Here is an 18,529-nt window from a genome sequence, read left to right as displayed (position 1 = left end):
TCCTTTAACCTTGAAGGTGGTCTTGAGCAAGAAAAAAACCCAAACAAAACAAAAAAAGCAGTCTTTTCAAAAATATCAGAAAATTTCAGCATGAACCATACAGAAAATAATTCCATTCCCAGAGCATACATTTTACTTGAGTTTTTGCTTCAGGAATTGAAAGTTATTAAATGAAAATGTTTTATTGGGCTCAGGAAATACCACCAAAAAATGATTGGAGGCTGGGAGAGTATTAAGGGGAAATCTCAGAGATATTTGGCCTGATCTTCCATTCTTCCCAAGATGTGTGGTTTTGCCCCCAGTCCATACAGGATACTGGATCAGATGGACCGTTGTGTGTGATATACTCTCATGGAGTAAGACTGGAAATTAAAAAAAAAAAAAAAAAAAAAAAGTAGCAACTTTTGTGCAAAAAAAGAAAGGAACCACAAAGGAACACTTCAAGTTAGTGCTTTATGTCAAAGCTAAGGCTGCCAACCAATAGAAAAGTTCCATAGTCAAAAACTTAAAATAAGGACATTATCCTGATAAAAAGCAAAGATGAGCATTGAAGTTTTCCTGTGAATCACAAATTTTGCACTCCAAATTCATGCTGAAAAAGAACAGCGGAATGATAAAGGAGTCATTGGTTGAAGGATGACAGAAGGAAGGCAGAAAAGACCTGTTTTTTGTTAATAATGCAATATCTTTATTCCATGTTAACTAATACCTAGTTAATATATGAAAACACTGGTGTATTAATATGTAATAATTCAGCAAAACAATAGCATAAGTTCATATCCAGACAATCAAGCCAATTATATGGTTCATCCTTTCATTAGCGATCAAAAAAACTAATTATAATTCAGTGTGAACTTAATACTCAGTGTGCCTGGTAGGTCCTTATACGACATACTGCACCCTATGTGGGTCAACATACTCATTCCTTCTGAAAGATCCTGGCACTGCAGGCCTGCCTTGAGGTAGGAGTCTTTTGTCCTGTGTCAGTGTGTCCCATACAATTCTTGAAAATCTGAATCGGATCAAAGAAGCACAAGTCAATCATAGATGGCCAGGGAAACGTCTTTTATGATACAGCACTGTGTGCTCTGGCTTCTTTCCTCTATTCCATCATTTCCAAATAAGTTGATGCAATAAGAAGAAATTATGGCTTTGTTTCACCTATTACTCATGGAGATTAAGCCTTCTGGGAGCATATAGGTGCCCCAAAATTGCCCTAATAGGTGGGCTGGAGCAGAGTCTGATACCAGAGAGTCTCTTTTACGTTACACAAGAATCACAAATGCTCCTCTTCTGTATGAATGGCAGGTCCTGGGTTGCGGATCCCCGCAGATTCCTTGCATTCTAGCAGCAATAAAGCAAATAATGCCTAACCTTTGCTGGCAGATAGCTGCATAAACAAAAACCCAGTTAGTAATGAGCAGCAGCTTTCTGAAAGCAGAGATAACAGTAGTTGCGGAAATTGATAATTTTGCAGGTTTTGTTTAGGAAGGAGGCACCATCCACAGCTTAGTTTTAATCTGCTTTAGAGAAAAAACTATATTGCTTTTGGCATCAGATAAATACAAAAAGGAGACTGAGGAGATTAATTAGTTTTAGTTTACTGAATGCCCTTCGTTATTATTGTTGGAAAAATGCACTTAGGCAGCTAATAAGGAAAGTATTTTAACTCTAATGGACATAAACATTGTATTAGGTTTTGGCATTAGAAAATGGAAGCAGAGTTGTCTTAAGGCTGGCTGACATATTAAATAGTATCTTCTATTCTTCCACGTTAGAAATGTTAATTGACCAACAAAAGACATCAATATACCAAGTGAAGTTCTCCTCCAGTATTAGCAACTTTCCCTGGTGACCCGACAATACTGGATAGGTGAACAGCTGCTCAGGAGTGCAACCATTATGAATTTTATTCCACTTAATAGCAGATACAGGAAATGGAAGGTTATATTACAGATCAATACACAGGCTAAGGGAAGCTGACAACCTTTGGTTAGAATCAGAAGAATAAATGGCATTAATTAATTTGCAGAGTTGTTGAAAAAAATACCATTTTTTTTGTAACTGAGACAGACTAGAAATGCTCTGCTCTGAAATACAATATTGATTAATGTGAAAAGCAGCCTCAGTTATAAGTATCCTATCACTGTAGAACCTGTAAATTCTATTTAAGCAGCCACTTGAAGAAATCTTAACTATTTCTTTTGATCCTCAAATGCTTAGGTGACATGATAGTACCTAGCTGTACTGAATATACTTCCTATTCTAATAATGATGACACTACAATGACAATTAATTTTTAAAACTATATTTCATAGCATTTGCAATTATGATCATATATTTACAGCCCCCTAACTCTAACCTTGAGTGTCAACAGCACGTGAGAAACTACAGTTACAAACTCCATTTATAATTGGAATTTTTTTAAACTTATCACTTAAGAAGAATTGTGCAACAGAAGCATGACACACTAAAGTAGCACTCAGACAGCTTTAGCTTCTGGTTGCATTCATATGGTATAGGAACATAAAAGGTTATTTCTATAGCAGGGGTTAGCACACATTAACTCCAGAGCGCTGCACAAAGGATGCCAAAAATGGGCTCACATTCACAATGGTTTATTTGCAGGGTCCATCACTGGTGGCATATATTCAGTCTAAAAGTGAGTTACTTTGAGGGGGAAAAGAGGGAGGGAGGAATAGAGGAAAGGAAAGATTGGAGTATCTTTGATGAGGGGCAGCTGCTGCATGGCTGGCTGACAGTAAATTCTGTACAGGCAAATTATCGGGTCCCCTACTGCAAAACAAAAGCTGGAATTAAGGGGTAGGAAAAGGGGTACAAAGGGGTGACTTACACACCAGTATGAGAATCTGCCATAACAGCAATATCAGAGTTTACAGCTGCAAGGCCATGGGAGCAACAGCACAAGAACTGCAAAGGAAAAATACTGTCCTTTTGCCAGATTTGGGATTTTGAGTGATTAAATCAGTGCTTTTATTTGGGAAAAGAAAAAGGGAAAAGCTGAACTGTTTAGACATCGAAGATAAAATGTCATCTCACACCACTATCACCTACCTTGACAGAAAAACTCTGTCTCCATTCCTCAAGATGTACCTTAATAAAGCCTAAGCTTCTATTTCTATTGAATGTTTCTAGCACTTTTTCCTGCAGCGCTGCTCAATCCTTGTCCCCAAACCTTCCCAGAGTACAGGGGAATCTTCTACATAACTAGATTTTAGCTACCAGGAAGCACCTGCTAGCAGAGGTGACTCAGGAGGACTGTTTTGCATCTCTGCACAGCATTCGATACCTGCCTATCAAAAACAACCCCAAAAAAAAGCATGAGCTAGGGAAGACAGGAAAGTGAAAGGGCTCACTCATCAAGCCAGTTCTTGATGAGACTTGTCCTTGAAGTTACTACTGAACTGTCTTTTCAAGGTAAATGAGGACCAATCCTGTCTTCTGCATCCTCCGTGAACAGAAATAATACCACTTGTTCCTGGAGATAGGTGGCCTCTCTACCTAATCAAAGCAGTCCCAAGCTGGGGCAGTCAGCCTTAATGGATAATGACAAGACACAAACCAAGCAAAGGAAAAACGGCATGAGTCATTCTGACTTGATCTTTGTGAAGTGCTCGGGGAATTCTCTGTATGCATTATCAAAGACAGATATAAATACGAACAACACCATTAATGCCTTACCGTTCACTGGTACAATGCCATTCTGAGAAAACCTGCAGAAATTCTGTATATACATCTTGTACTAAAAGAGGAGACATGAAATCACTGGCTGTTTATTTCACACCTTTTACACTCAGCTTACTGGCTCTGACATTTTTCCTTTCTTGCAGCAGTGACTAAAGCTAGTTGTCATAAACTGGAGACCATATAGTCAAAAAGGGCTCCATGAATGCGTGGGAAAAATCTGCATGGGAAAAATCTACATGGGCTTGTTTTCTGCACCTCATTCCTCCAGCATGAGCAGCTAAGATGGCTTGACTACCTTCTCCTGAACTGCTGACTGAAGGCAAAATCTCCCCAGATGAGTGTTTCCACTTTCCATCCCCAGACACAGTAGGGCAGGATGAGAAATGGGCAGGCAAGAACATCCTCAATGCTTTGTCCACATATTTGACATTTGTTCCTGTCTTCATATTTTGTCCTTCTGTTCACTCACAGTAGCACCTATTCACAGCCTCAAAGGGGCAATTTTGTAACATCTTCTCTTCCAGGACGACAACCCCTCACAGTTATTTATAATTCCTTAATAAAGCCCAATGCATTCTGTTTTCATCAGCTTCTCACTGAGCCTATCCTTTTAGCCTGTTAGAGAGCTCTTTTCATATTGCCGTCTTCAGCTCATGTATTCTTTGTAGCCTTTCCCCTACAAATATAACTGGCCCACAAACTATTTAATCTTCTTTCCACTGCTTGACTCCTTGGCCTCCAAGTTTCCTTTCTCCTGCACTCTCTTCCCTCCTGCTCATATTCCTGGGGTGTCATGGATTTAATTTTAGGTCTTAAAGATTGCTGATAATAAGAAATCACGTAGGCCTGCCCCCTTACTGTGGACTTGTTCTCTATATGTTATTTGTGCCATATTCTTGGAGGGGGGGTGCTTCTGTCTGCCACTACCTTTAGGAATATTGTGCATATGTGAAGGAAACATCACACTCAGAACAAAGGTGGAGAAGGTACCTGGTAAAGTGGAGGACTGACTTGGGAACCAGGGAGAATGTCCTTTAAATCCCCCTGGTGGAGAAGAATCATTTGCGGCTGAATACCACCTGGGAGCTCTGACCATCCTGAGCACCAGAGGCCTCATACATACTTAAAAAATAATCCAAATCTAGAAACAAAACATGAAAGAAGTGACAGTCTAGATGTGATTCCTGGCTGACCATTATTACGAACTCCAGAAGGGATTCTGTTATACTGATCTTCTCTGTATGAGCATCCTACTAGGAAACTGTTCCAGCACTCTCCCTTGGGGATGAGCAGCAGGATGACCATCCAACTAAAATTCATGGATAGTATTCCCAAAAGCCTGGCACATTAATCTCCTGTAACTGTTAAGCAGCAGATACTGCATCTGGAAGAAGTCATACAACAGTCCTTCCATAACCATAAGTTTCCTGTAATTTTGTCCAGGTTTTCCAGACTTGCTTTGATTTTATCAGGAGCCATCTGGTAATTGTCTTTTCAAGCTACATTTTTAGTTAGATAAGGGGGTTTTAATGTTATTATTACTGCCTGTAGCCCAAGATTACTCACAGTCACCCTAGTAAAAGAATTCTTGTAGGAGTGGCCATGGACTTCAAGCACCTCCATATAATTTTACCAACTGCTGAACTTAGTGCCAGTCGTCTTTTTGAGCTACAAATTCTACTATTTTAAGTCCATTGCTCATTTTCTGAAGTCCCTTCTGAACAACTCCTAGTAAAGATATTATCTTCCAGCCATGTAACATAATGGATATGGATTTGTTCTTCAAACTAGACAGTTCTAGTACAACAGCAGCAGCTACAAATTCAGACAGAGTGCCAGGGGAAATGTATTAATCGAAAATAATTATCAGTAGCACCTAAATATCTCTGCCCTATCCTCAACATTACAAGTTATCATTTCGTATCCACCCACCACATGGTTAACGCTCCAGGAGGTCAGAAATGGACTTCTCCAGCACAACAAACTCTCCTGACTGATCGTGAGACTGTGCAACTATTCCCAGGAGCTGGCAAATCAGGAATGCACCTGATTTGAAGGATGCACCTTCCTGCATAGTATTACAACTTTCAGCACAGTGCTCTTTTAAATCTGAAAATTAACGTAGCTTAAAATAAGCATTTTTGATACAGGAATCTCTTGGAAAGTGACAATAGGATACAATTCAGCAAAGCCACATTCCTTATTTTAGGGCTGTGGGATCATTTTGGTTTGGGTTTTCATGAGACCTTGAACTGGTCTGCTTATGCTCAGTTTGTGACCACGTTACTAGGTATTTTCTGTAATTAAAATAAGTAAAAAACTATGAGTGACTGAAGCCGTTAAAGTGAGTTCATAAAGCAAATACACAGATTAAACACAATTCTCACAGCTTGTGTTTCTACGATGCTACATATGTCACAGTGATAAATACGTGGTAAGTTGAAAAGCTATGTAATTAAAGTATTTTCTGTCCTCTTTTGTCTGCCTTGCCTGCCTTCTGCCCTCTAAAGTATTTCCCACAGGACTCTCAACTATTTTGTACCCTTATGCAACATAAAACATCTGCAAACTTTAAAGAATAATAATCAGCTGGTCCCAGAACTGTATTTCTTCAATCTACTCTCAAAAGTGGTTTCCTTCCAAACACTCTCAAGACCTTGAATGGGTGAACTTCAGTCATGCAAGAGTGGCACGGTTTTGTCAACCTACAGGTTAGTAAGCTTTGCCCTTTCTTAGATAGAAAAGAGCCAGTTTCCCATACTTTTGCGTTTAACCTGGAAAATCCTCAGAATAATGGGCTCAATAAACTGTGACACTTTTAGTATTTATAAACTATAATTTGTTCCTCCATGGTTGTGAGCTTTGCCCAATTAAGGTAATGAACAACTGAAGGATAAAACAGTTCCAGCTAGCAATTTCTTAAAATATTTCTTCCCCCTCCAAAACACACAATACATTGCACTGTAGCATTCTGCTGAACAGTTTAACGTGTTATTGACACCTACTGTTATAACTGATTTGTGTCCAGTTGCACCACAGAGCAATGTAGTGTGCATAAAATCTTCAGGACCACGCTGTATCTCCCCTCCCATTAAAAACAAACAAACAAACTCACCAAAACAACACACATCCTTACCATCTATTTTGAATACTACTGCAGAGAAATTTTGAAAACTATTAATAACTGTGATGATATAACCCACTCGAATATTGTTTTAATTGTTAGGAAAAAAAAACGGAGAAAGACAGGTCTAGGCAGTAGTGACTTTTTGGTGGGAATTAATAAAAAGCCCAAGTTGGAATACTCAAAGTCTGATGAGTTTCTCATGCAAAGGTATGTTTTCTTGCAGGAAAGAAGATTAGAAAGGAGATGAGTCTCTCTTCCTCTCTCTCTGGCTACTGATGCACACAGAGCTGGTCTTAAACGGGTTGTTCTAGAGAATATTACATCCTTCTCCTCAAGCCTTTCTGTACATTTCTCTCTTTCAAAGAAAAAGGGTAGTATTAGCAACAGAGCATACCAATAGCACTAAATAAACTTTCAAGTTGGACTTCAGATTATACGTTTCCAAAGGTCTCCCAATTGCTCCGATCACTGGTGTTCCTCAACAGCTTTGGACAGAAACTCTGGTTCTATCTTTTGGAAAATCATGAAATCAAATCGTGCCATTACAGGATATGTACCAATGAACTGAACTTTTCTAAATGCAGAATTTCTATACTCAAAGGGGAAAAAGTACCACACAGATGGCTTAATCCACTCTTTTTTCCAAGATGAAGAAAAGACAACTGTGGGCAAATCAAAGCTGCCAAATATTAGTATTCTGCTTTGCTTTGCCAAAATACATATGTTGCAGAGCCACTATTTATTAAGTCCACAGCACAGAAAGCTTTCTACCGGAATAGACGCCTACATTTTCTTCAACTCAGCATAGTTTAACAGGAAATGGTTTCTACAGGCCAAACAGTAATACCCTTACACAGATTTTGAAGTGGCTATCAGCTGATCCTGGGTTCACAGGCACAGTCACATCCAGATGTACTATTTAAAAATGTAATATTAAAGGATATAATTGCAACTAAATGGCCCTGACACCTGAATTAATTTCATATCAGGCATTCTCACTGCATACAGTTTCAGAGTGATCTTCACACATTGAATAGGACCATTCAACAATGGCTATCACAATCTGGCTTCTAAGTAATGAGAATTATATTCCTAACCGTTCAGAACTAATATGTTGCAGATCTATTGGTATCATTTCACTATATATGGTAAGTGACATTCATTATAACAATAAAGAAAGTATAAGCACACAACAATTTCATTTCAGTAGGTATGTTACAGTTTTCAATAGCTAAAGATTAAAATGTGTACTAAAAGTAGGGGTTTTGCACAGTTTTATTGATTTAAACTGAAATTGCTCATTTAATCAGACTGGCAGTTTACTAGCTGAATTCTAATTTTTCGCACTTTTCTTTCCCTATTCTTTTTCAGATTTTCTTCCCTTTCAAAACCAATTTAATAGTGATCTCCAGCAAATGAATACTCTGTCTCTTTTTCAAAACCATTTAACATTTTCATTTAGAAGTCCGTTTTGCCAGAATTCTATTTCATATTGTCCTTCTCTATCTAATTCATAAGGGATGTGTCGTTACGTGCATGAGAAACGTAAGAATAAATATTTGCACCAGTTTTTAACTTTCTACCCTAATGCTTATGTATAGAAGGGTGATTTATTAACTATTCTATTGAGATTAGCAGGTATTTTTCATGCTTTTTGGATCTTTTACTAACAAGAGTCAACTTGGAGGGAACTAAGATATTTTTCCTTTAAAAAGTAATAAATATCAAAGGAGCTTAGCCTCAGCAGAAAAGTGATTGCAAATGCATATTCTGAAATAGAGGCAGGTAAAGAAGATTGCACATAACACCTTGGTGAGGCAAGACTGCATACAGACAGTAGTGCATGTAGGAGAAGGGGCTGAATAACCCAGCTGGTGCCGGGAACCCAGAGTTTCACTGGCCGAGCAGTAGGACTTAGCTATCCTTCTCCAGAGGTTTTTGACAAGTCTGGACTTCAGACTTGGGGAAGCCAGGTCATAGTTTCTCCTACTTCAGTTAGGCCAGCACAACTGCCTGTACGGCCACACTCTGAACTCACTATGCAAGAACTGCAGCTAAGAGCAAGCAAGGCCAGAGACATCTGACGCCACTGTATCGTGGTACAGCTGCAGTGCAGTTTCCCTGGGGATCTGTGGCGGAGTAAGCATGTCTGCCCTTTTCCTGGTGCTGTACATGTCCTCTGCTGACCGTCACAGCTATCTGGCCAGCACATTCTACAACAAAAACCTGCAAGAGATAGGAATAAGATCAGCCTTAGTTCTTCCCACTTCCTGTGTCTGGTTGCCTTTTATCTGCTTCTGTAATTGTGCATGCGTGTGACATTTGCCTTTAAGTCCCTTCCCACCTCTCTCTGACCCATGCTCATGTACATCACTAGGCATTTCAGAGCCTACTCATCTCAAGAGACTGCTGCTCATGACATGGGATTCCTCCTTGCATTTCCTCCTCCCTGATTTGGGGAGATCACCTTCTCCTTGCCTGCTTTCAACTTCCCTTTTCTCTAGACAGGGTGTGGTGGAAGACAGAGCTGGGGTGTGGTGGAAGACAGAGAAGTGGAAACTGCATTACAAAATTTACATTTTGAGAGCACTTTATTTTATTCTCAATGTCCCTAATGTAGTTTTGTTAGTCTTTCTTGTTTTATCTTCCTAAATGTTAACATAAATTACGTATTTTTCCACATATATATATATATATAAAAATGGGAATGGAAAGAGGAAAAAACCCACAAAGGTCCAGAATTTATTAAAATCTCCACCATGAGAACACAACCTTCCTCACATCATTTTCTGATGCAGTGGCCTTTCACAAGTCAAGCAAGTTAGACTGTTTTGGTCAGACAGCCATCTACCACAAAGTTCAATAATTTCAGGTGCTTAAGAGTTCTAGACTTCAGGCCCAAACTTAAATGTTTTAGTAAAGCTATTTATTCAGTCATTGCTTTAGTTTCTTCTCTTTTAAAATGTTTGCTGAGATGTATAAACTTTGTCAATAACTTTAAATGCGACTTGTTAATACTTAAGTAATTAGCGGTATTATAGCACTAAAAGGTTTTCAGTAAAACTACTGAATTAATCCTTTTTTTTGCAAAGTCTTACCTTGTCTCATTGAGAACAGAGGCATAACATAAGACTGTAGAGTAACTTAATTTTTAATGGCTCAGGCTCTTAATTTTCAAGTTATATTTGGTTTAGGAATCCTGTAAAGCTGGAATAAAATGTATTTCCAACAAGGTTTTTAAAAACCAAACCAAAGCATCTTTGTCATTTGTTTCATTCCATATGATACTATAAAGTCACAAATTGCACAATTTCTCAAATTAATCTCCCCAAATAGATGTACTAATGAGGGAATAAAGAAAAAGCAAACGAGCTATTTGATTAAGTTGTGTGATATTTCAGGCATCTCTCTTTTCCTACAGCTAAATACTACTCATTCTGCCACTTCATTATTCTCCACAGTCTTGGCCTTCAGGGTACACCGCACACGTACAGAAAAGATAAGAAAGGTAAACAAGATGCTATAAGAAGGTTCCGAGACCAGCATTTTGCACTGTCATGCTGTATGATTACATTCTGTTTATTTTCATCTTTAAGAGTCTAAATGTTAGAGATGGATCAGGTCAGTAGGAAAGTGCATGGAGTAAAGTGGACCCTTTCTTTCTTCTCGGTAAGAATTGTAATTTCTTTGGACTCCAGTTCTGAGTATTTCCCAACAGAGAAACAACATATTAAATGTTCAATTTTATGTTCCTCTCACTGGGGGGAAACAGTGCAAATTAGAAAGTATAGAGTCTAAATGTTATTTAAAAGACCCCATCAAATTCCACATGGGCGGCGATGACAAGAATTATATCAAAGGCACCCATTAAGCTCTCTTCAGAACTCTTACATCTCTTTCAGAAAAATGCCCCATTTTATCATAGGGCCCAGGTTCATTATAAACCTTAAGGCTCAGCAAGTGAAGGAGGAAAAAAGTGGTTTTCACAGTTTTTGTCTAAAAATGCAGTTCGGGATACTTTATAATGCATGATCTAATTCTTAACTCTTTGCTGATTCAATATAGATTGGTGACAAGATTCCATCAAACACATTATTCTAAATCCCAGTAGAATAGCCATTGCCATTTCCAGATTATATCGCAAGTTATTATACATACATTGCTGCATTAATGAACTGGAGTAAGTATGACATCATAAGGTTTTAGAGTCCAAACTGGAAGGTCTGAAACGTAAAACAGTACCAGAAGATCAAATGTGAAGATGGAACTTAAAGTGTGGAAGAGACTTTTGGATATATTTTACTAATATCACATTTTAATCTTGTAGCATCATCATACCCCAGCAATTTAAAAAAGCTTTAGGCCCTCCAGTTGCTGTCTACATACACCCAGTTACAATTATGTCCATTAGTTGCCTTAGCAACAGAGGCAGAGGTTAAGTCATTTTCTAGAAGAGGCCCAGTGCAAATTATGGCATTATACCAACTTATTGCCAATCGTTTTAATTAAAACATTTCGCTTTCAACTCAGCTAACAGCAGAGATCAGTAAACAGGGCAGATCAAATTACTGATATTTAAACTCCCCTGCCTTTGGAAAGGCCCACTATAGCTTAATTACTGTTGGGCAGGACTGATGAAGAGAGAGCAAAGAACCGAAACCATTCAGGTATAGCTCAACATACGAAAAATACAGTATCATAATTCTAAACTTGTGCAATACCAAATGAAACTGATATAATTTCTAGGCACTTACCACTGTGCTATGGCAGCATCCATGATACTGGCAACAAGAATACCTTTTCCCATAGTGCTCCTCTGCCACTTTTCCACCTCTTTCCATGAAGCAGTTGAAGAGGCAGAAGATACATGCCCCATTTTGCCTCTATGATAGTGAAAACTCTTTTTTTTTTTTTTTCTTGCAATGCCAAAAATAAGTGATAGAGCACAGTAGACCTAGCATACCCAGGCTCTGTAGCTAGGGACTAGGAGAATACCTTGCAGCCACAGAGGAGAAAAGAGGGGATCTTGTGCAGGGAACAGATATTGAAGAGGATATAATGTATGCAGTATAAGTCAAGAAATAGGGAAAGAGGCGAGGAGATTCTGGGACCAAGTCTCAGCACAGGCAGAAAGCAGAAAAGAGAGCGGTCCAGCACATGGTCATTACTGTGAGATAGTGATAGTATCACAGCTCTTGATAACCAGTATGGAAGGAATCACTACCCAATCTTTCCCACCCCTCTTTTGCCATTCTGCTCCCACACATCATTACATACCTGCAGGAAAAAAAATATCATCCGTAGACAAAATTCCCCTGCTTATCTAATGCAAACTCTCTTTAAACCTGGATTCAGGAAGAAGGGCAAAATCTATTAAATATATGAAGTAGTTGGTAGGGTGTGACTCACCAGACCCAACTTCACCTGCCGAAAGATCAGACATTTAAATGTGCTCCATCCAAGGGTAGCAAATTGCCCAGATGCAAGGACTTCTCTTCAACTCTAAACAGAACTTTAGCCAGCTTGCTCTAGCTTATATATCTAATTAATAATACCATTCTTATGGCAATAAATCCTATCTTTGGCTTCTGGAAAACATAACTTCCCTTTTCAAAGCTTGTACAAATCCCTCCATTTGATCTAGAGAAGTAAAACACACTTTTCCTATCACTAACTATATGGCATTCAGGAAACTTTTTTTTTTTTTTTTTTAAAGTAAATATGTAACCAGCCCTCATTCACGTAGAATTACTAGAGTCTGATTAGTCAGGATGGGCAGGTCAGTAAGGGAAAAGTCAGGCCTTCTGAGGACAAGTAAGGAGGAGTCCTTTTGGATCATTATTAATGCTTGAATTTCTTCGTGGTAATATAGCTGGATTTATCAGCCAAAAAAAAAAAAAAAAAGCTAAGCAAGAGCAGAAACTCTGTTGAGCAAGTTTCATGAGAGAGATTTAAAATTTCTCATTGACACAGTCAAACAATATCTCTTCACATGTGAGGAAAAATAACCACATTTTTAAGGCTTACTTCTATGTTTATGAGAATTTTAGAAGATGAAAGCTTTAGTTTAAAATTTCTGGGTTTTAGACAGCACTAGCTACTTTCCTCTTTAGCTGAGTGAAACGTTGTCTCTATAGCACTGCACAGAAAAAAAAAAAGGTGGAAACACTCCCTTCTCTCTGGTAAGCTGTACTTTCCAAAGTAAAAACTTCAGAGACTCTCAGAGTCTACTTAAATACTATTATAATAGAGAAAATGACATTTTTCTTTTTCTTGGCAGCAAGCAAATTGCAAAAGAAATTATTCAGACAGATCACCTTCTCCTAGCTCCTAAGTAGACCAATTATTCTTTCCAACCAAAATTCTTAGAGGTCTATATTTTTATCATTAAAACACATCTATAAATCTATTGCTAATTTATTGCAAACCAACACAGTTTGTTTTTTTCTTTCTGAGTGAATAAAGTTCTGAATATATAATAATAGTCACTCATTCATGTCCTGACAGATTTCTGAAATGCACTGGCATATACCTTATGCTGGTATTTTATTATATATCCCATTTTGATGAAAAAGTAGATTCAAAAGAAGAGGGTTAAATCAGAGTAAGAAGAAAATATCCATTAAGGAAAAGCCATTATTCTTCAGCTAATTGCAAAAGCTAATCAGAATAATTAACCTAAGAGGAATCATAAAAAGACACCTACTCTCCAAAAATATACAAATGTATGTAAAAAATCCAGGATTATTTCTACAGATGACCTTCTAAGTTATCTTAGTAACTACCGTAGCGCTTTCATGCAATCAGAGTACTGCTAATTTGTAAAGAGAAAATTGGCAGAACATGTCTGTCCATGAAAGCTGTTTCCAAGGTACTGCAAGCCACTGAACATTTTAATACTTTATTTTCTCTTCCTCTGCTAATCACCTACTTAGTACCATACACAGTAGGATCAATTTATATGATTATTTTGAAACCCCAAGAAATTTGCCACGTGTTTTTGAGAAATAGATGGTAGCTATGCAGAGTTTTGTCACAGACTATGAAACAGGTGAGCAGAAGCCAGTGATGAAAACATGAAAACCATGAAAACAAGACTTTATCTTTAAAGAATATAGCATTTGATATGATAAATCAATTTTTTTCTACCCAAAACATTTCTAATACAAGCCTCTTGCAAGCTTCCACCTAGCACTGCAAGTTCAGGATCCTGAAGTCATGTTACAAGAACTCTTCCAAGAATAGCTTTTTTTTTTTAAAAAAGGGCTATTTTTATTCTTCCTGTCTGTCCAGAAAACTGAAAAAAAAAAACCTCCAGTCTCTCAACTCAAAGCCTAACATAAAAAAAAAAAAAAAAAAAAAAACAAACAAAAACAACTCACAAAAAACCCAAACCCAAAACAAACAAACCAACCAACCCACAAAAAACCACCACACCCTCAGTTTTGCCTTTTTTATTATTATTATCTCCAGATTGATAAATTGAAATTAGAATTTGGGAGGGCTGATATAACAAAGCCACTTGACTATCATTCTTGTATATGCTGAATTCATTAGCACTACTATTAGTTTAAGGAGAAATTTCAACTTAGACCAAATACTGATATGATAAAACTGTTTGTCACTTACTCTTAACACTTACAAAGATAGCACAGTGAAATGTTGATGTGTCTGCTTTATTATGTTCTTATTTTTTTTTGTTTTATGATTTTTTTCATTCCCTTTTAATGAAGAAACTTTGTTTTAGAATTAAGTATCAGCTCCTCTCCAGTTCTGCAACTACAGACTAGCAAATCAAAATTTCCTGACACCAGACCCACTTGACTTCAAGTCAAGTTCTTAATTATTTTGCCAAACCAAGGACTTGCATCCAACAATATAATTTTTTTCCAACCAATCAGTACTTTGGAAAAAGTAGGACATTTCATCCATCTAGTCCAAAGTTTCTAAATGGCTCCTCTTCTGTTCCAAATTCATGATAATATTTTGATGACTCAAATACTACTTTGTTGAGTTTTTTAAGCCATTGATTTGATTGATTGCAAGGTTTGAAGAAATTACAGGAAAACAATCAAGTGAAGCCTGATAAGGAACAGTTCAAATTGAATTTCATCACAATAAAGATGCTCTTAAGCCTACTGCATGCTGTTCCAGACTGCATTTGATATTTGAACTCACTCAGAACAAATCCGCATTGCCAAAGGATTCTGCTTTTAACTGACTCATAATTAAAGCTTAGCTTCTTTTAAGAAGAAAATGCAAACATCTGTGAATTCTATCACATTTAGCACTCTAGAAAAACACAAGGATAAAAAAATATTAACAAAGATGATATCCTTTCAAACCAATAATTTCTTGTATACCTAAAATTACTTATATTTTAGTAGCTAAAAAATTGCAATTCCTTGGAAAAGCTTATTTTACAAATAGTTAAGTGATTTACAACAGTCAAACAGATTGATACCTTATCTCTTGAACCAAGGCAAAGCCTTTAATGGTGAAAAATTGGAAAAAAAACCCACAACCAACCAAACAAACAAAAAAAACCAACAAAAAACCCCAACACAATCAACCTATCAACCTCCACCCACACTCCCACCACTGGTACTCTTAAGGGCAACAAGAGGCATTCTGTGAATTAACCTTGTTCCACTTTCCTCATCACTAGGCATTCTGTCTTGTACAAGGACTTTTTATACTAATAACGTACACATACATACATATGGACATACCCACACTCTAGTATGGCTTCATAACATCAAATATTTGATAGCAATACTATAGCCTCAAAAAGCCTGAGCATTGGGCCAGCTTTCCATTGTAGAAGGAACAGAAAGAACCTACTATAGTATTGCAACATAATTTATATCAACAAAATAAGAGTATATATGTTTAAAAGTAATATTGCAATAAGAGTCAAGATGCTGACTCTAGACACAAAACCTGTTTGTATATTTAGATTACTACCTTCACATGGTTTTAGACCAAACATACAGATTTAGTGTCTCCATAGAAAACAGAAGCTTTGCAAACAGATTCTTGCGGATTTTTTTCAGTTCCAAAATGCTTAGTTCCTATAAATTATGCTGAATTTCAACTTCAGCCACTGAAACGTCTATCATCTATTCTCTGCAGTCTGTTCTCTAACATCACCTTTCTTTCAGCAACATGATACACTGTAAGGTCAGAGGTCTTTTCTTTTCATCATAGCTATCTGTCTCTTGGTCAAGATACCTAACTTATGAACTATTACCTTGATACAATGATTTTAGACTTTTGTACTGGACCTTTATATGATGATATTTTACAGTCTTCATTTAGATTGGGAAATTAGTAATTTGAGTTGTGTGTACTGAGATTGTTTTGTTTTGCATTTGCTTTTAACTTTTCCTCAGGCAAAGCCCCTAACCAAATTAAACAGAGACTGACAACACAGGATGTTTCATTAAAATAAAAATATTTTGGGTAAAATATTTGATATAGACTAAGAATACCAGGTTGCACAAATATGTTGCACAGGGATGGCGCACTCAGGCCAAGAGAGTCCTGAAAATACAGAGATCCTGAATCAACCTATTAAAGAAATTAAAAAAAAAAAAAAAAAAAATTAAAAAAATAAAAAATAAAAAAATTTTAAAAGGAACACATGAAACTGCTTAAGCACTAACTATGAAGGCAATTCAGTCTCCTAAGGACTGTATTACAGGAGTATAAAACAAAGGGGAAGGAAGAAACTCTGACAGTGTAGACATATATGTTGCTATGAACAATCACATCTTTGAAGCAACAGTTTTTACATGGGTTTTTTTTTCCAGTTACATTGACAAAGAGCACCTCATGTTGGACTCGAAAAACTGTTGGGTGATTTTTTTCACTTATTTAGAAGACTGAAAATAAATCTGGTAATATAGATTCTAGGTGGATCAAGAATTCTCTTGCATTTTGGAAATTTTCAGTGGGAAAGGGAAGGAATACAGAGCAAATGAGCCTCTTGCCCTTGGGGAAGGCCCTGCACACTACCCAACCTCTCTGTGTCTCACCCATTCAATATGTAAATGTGGATGTAAATGAGAATCACCTCAAACCCGAGACATGAAGGATTGCACTGCTGTCCAAACATCACATAGCCAAGCAATAGGAGACGTAAATTCACTTCTCTACCATCAAAGAGTCAGAGTGGATCTGAGCTCCTATTTCAGTAACTAAGGATGAACCAAGATTGATTAGCCTTTAATGCATTTGATTTCTACCCACAAGGAAATAAAGACATCTGCTGCTAATACTAATGGACCACCTGCCAACAAAAAAATCTCAGTAAACTATGCAGCAAAGGATACAAGAAACCACCCTGAAGATCACTGAAACTCTCCATGAAGCATAAGTCTTTTCACATCTCAATGAGGTGCAAGAATGAGACATTCTCTCATAGAATCATAGCATCATTTAGGTTGGAAAAGTACCTGCATACATCTATTGCTTACTTCTCCTTATTGCTCCTTTGGGAGCAATGCCTGTTAATTGAAATGCCCCCCCTTTGTAATAGTCAGCAGCTGGTTTGATTACTGTATTCCAATAAATAATACGGCTGTATTAATTCAGACAGAGCAATTAACACACAGGCCAGACATTTTTACTGTGTCACTTTTACTGTATACTACCAATTAGGTGTTTCTATCTGAAATACTATCCCCTATTGAAAGCCAAATAAATTCAGCTACCATTTGATCTTTCCAACAATTGTGTCCCCCATTAAGAAGCATCTGACAGCACCTTTCAAACCGTTCACATTGATCCTTCCTGCCCTGAACTTGCATCTGGATTCACACTCAATCCTTTGCATTTGCCTTTTATTTTTAAGGAGCAAAAATAAATGCTGATATTTTGGATCAGATACTAAAAAATTACATTGGCTAATTAGATCCATGTTCCACTTTCTGTTATTTAGATTCACCGCAAGTGTCATTCATGTAGAAAGAAAATAAAATTTGCTCCCTAGAAAAATTAATATTCTATCAAAGCAATGCTAAAACTTTACCAGATTTGGAAGGGTGGGGGAGAAGAGGTATTTGTAAATCACTACAGTATTTGCATAAGAGCATCTCATGTTCTGTCAAAGATGTTGCATGACTTCTCAGAAATTTAATTTTCAAGGAGCACAAAGAAAATAGTAGTTTGCTAAGTTGTGTAACAGCTGAACAGCTGAAACTGAAGGGATCACAGGATAGGTATTATTCGCTGCTCAGAGGTTTTCTGAATCAGAGCTAAGTTTGAAAATGCTTTATCATTCTTAAGTAAGATAAATTATAGATGTATTTACATTTTTTTCCTGTTCTTTTAATTGGTTTACATTAAGTGGCCTATATTATTACAATATTTTTGTATGTGTTTAAGAAGTTACAAGAGTTCTTTGTATCCATATTTCTCTCATAATAAAATGGCTTTACTGTTCCTTGCTTGGACACATCCTCGACAGTTTCTGGTGTTTTCCAAAGAGCCAGTGCTATTAGCCCAATTCAGACAGATATAAAAGTATATGGTACAGACAAACTGAAGCTGTACTCACATGTAAGGATATTTCATGCTTACCAATCTTGCATTCTCTTCAGGTTCTATGTCTAAAATGGAAATAAGAGTTATCACCATCTGTTTTTCTTGTCTCATCACGTTCACTAGAATCCTGGTCTAAATGGCTTC

This window comes from Platalea leucorodia (assembly GCF_965183815.1).
Source record: "Platalea leucorodia genome assembly, chromosome: 4".
NCBI lineage: Eukaryota > Metazoa > Chordata > Aves > Pelecaniformes > Threskiornithidae > Platalea > Platalea leucorodia.
This window is presented reverse-complemented; position numbering follows the sequence as displayed.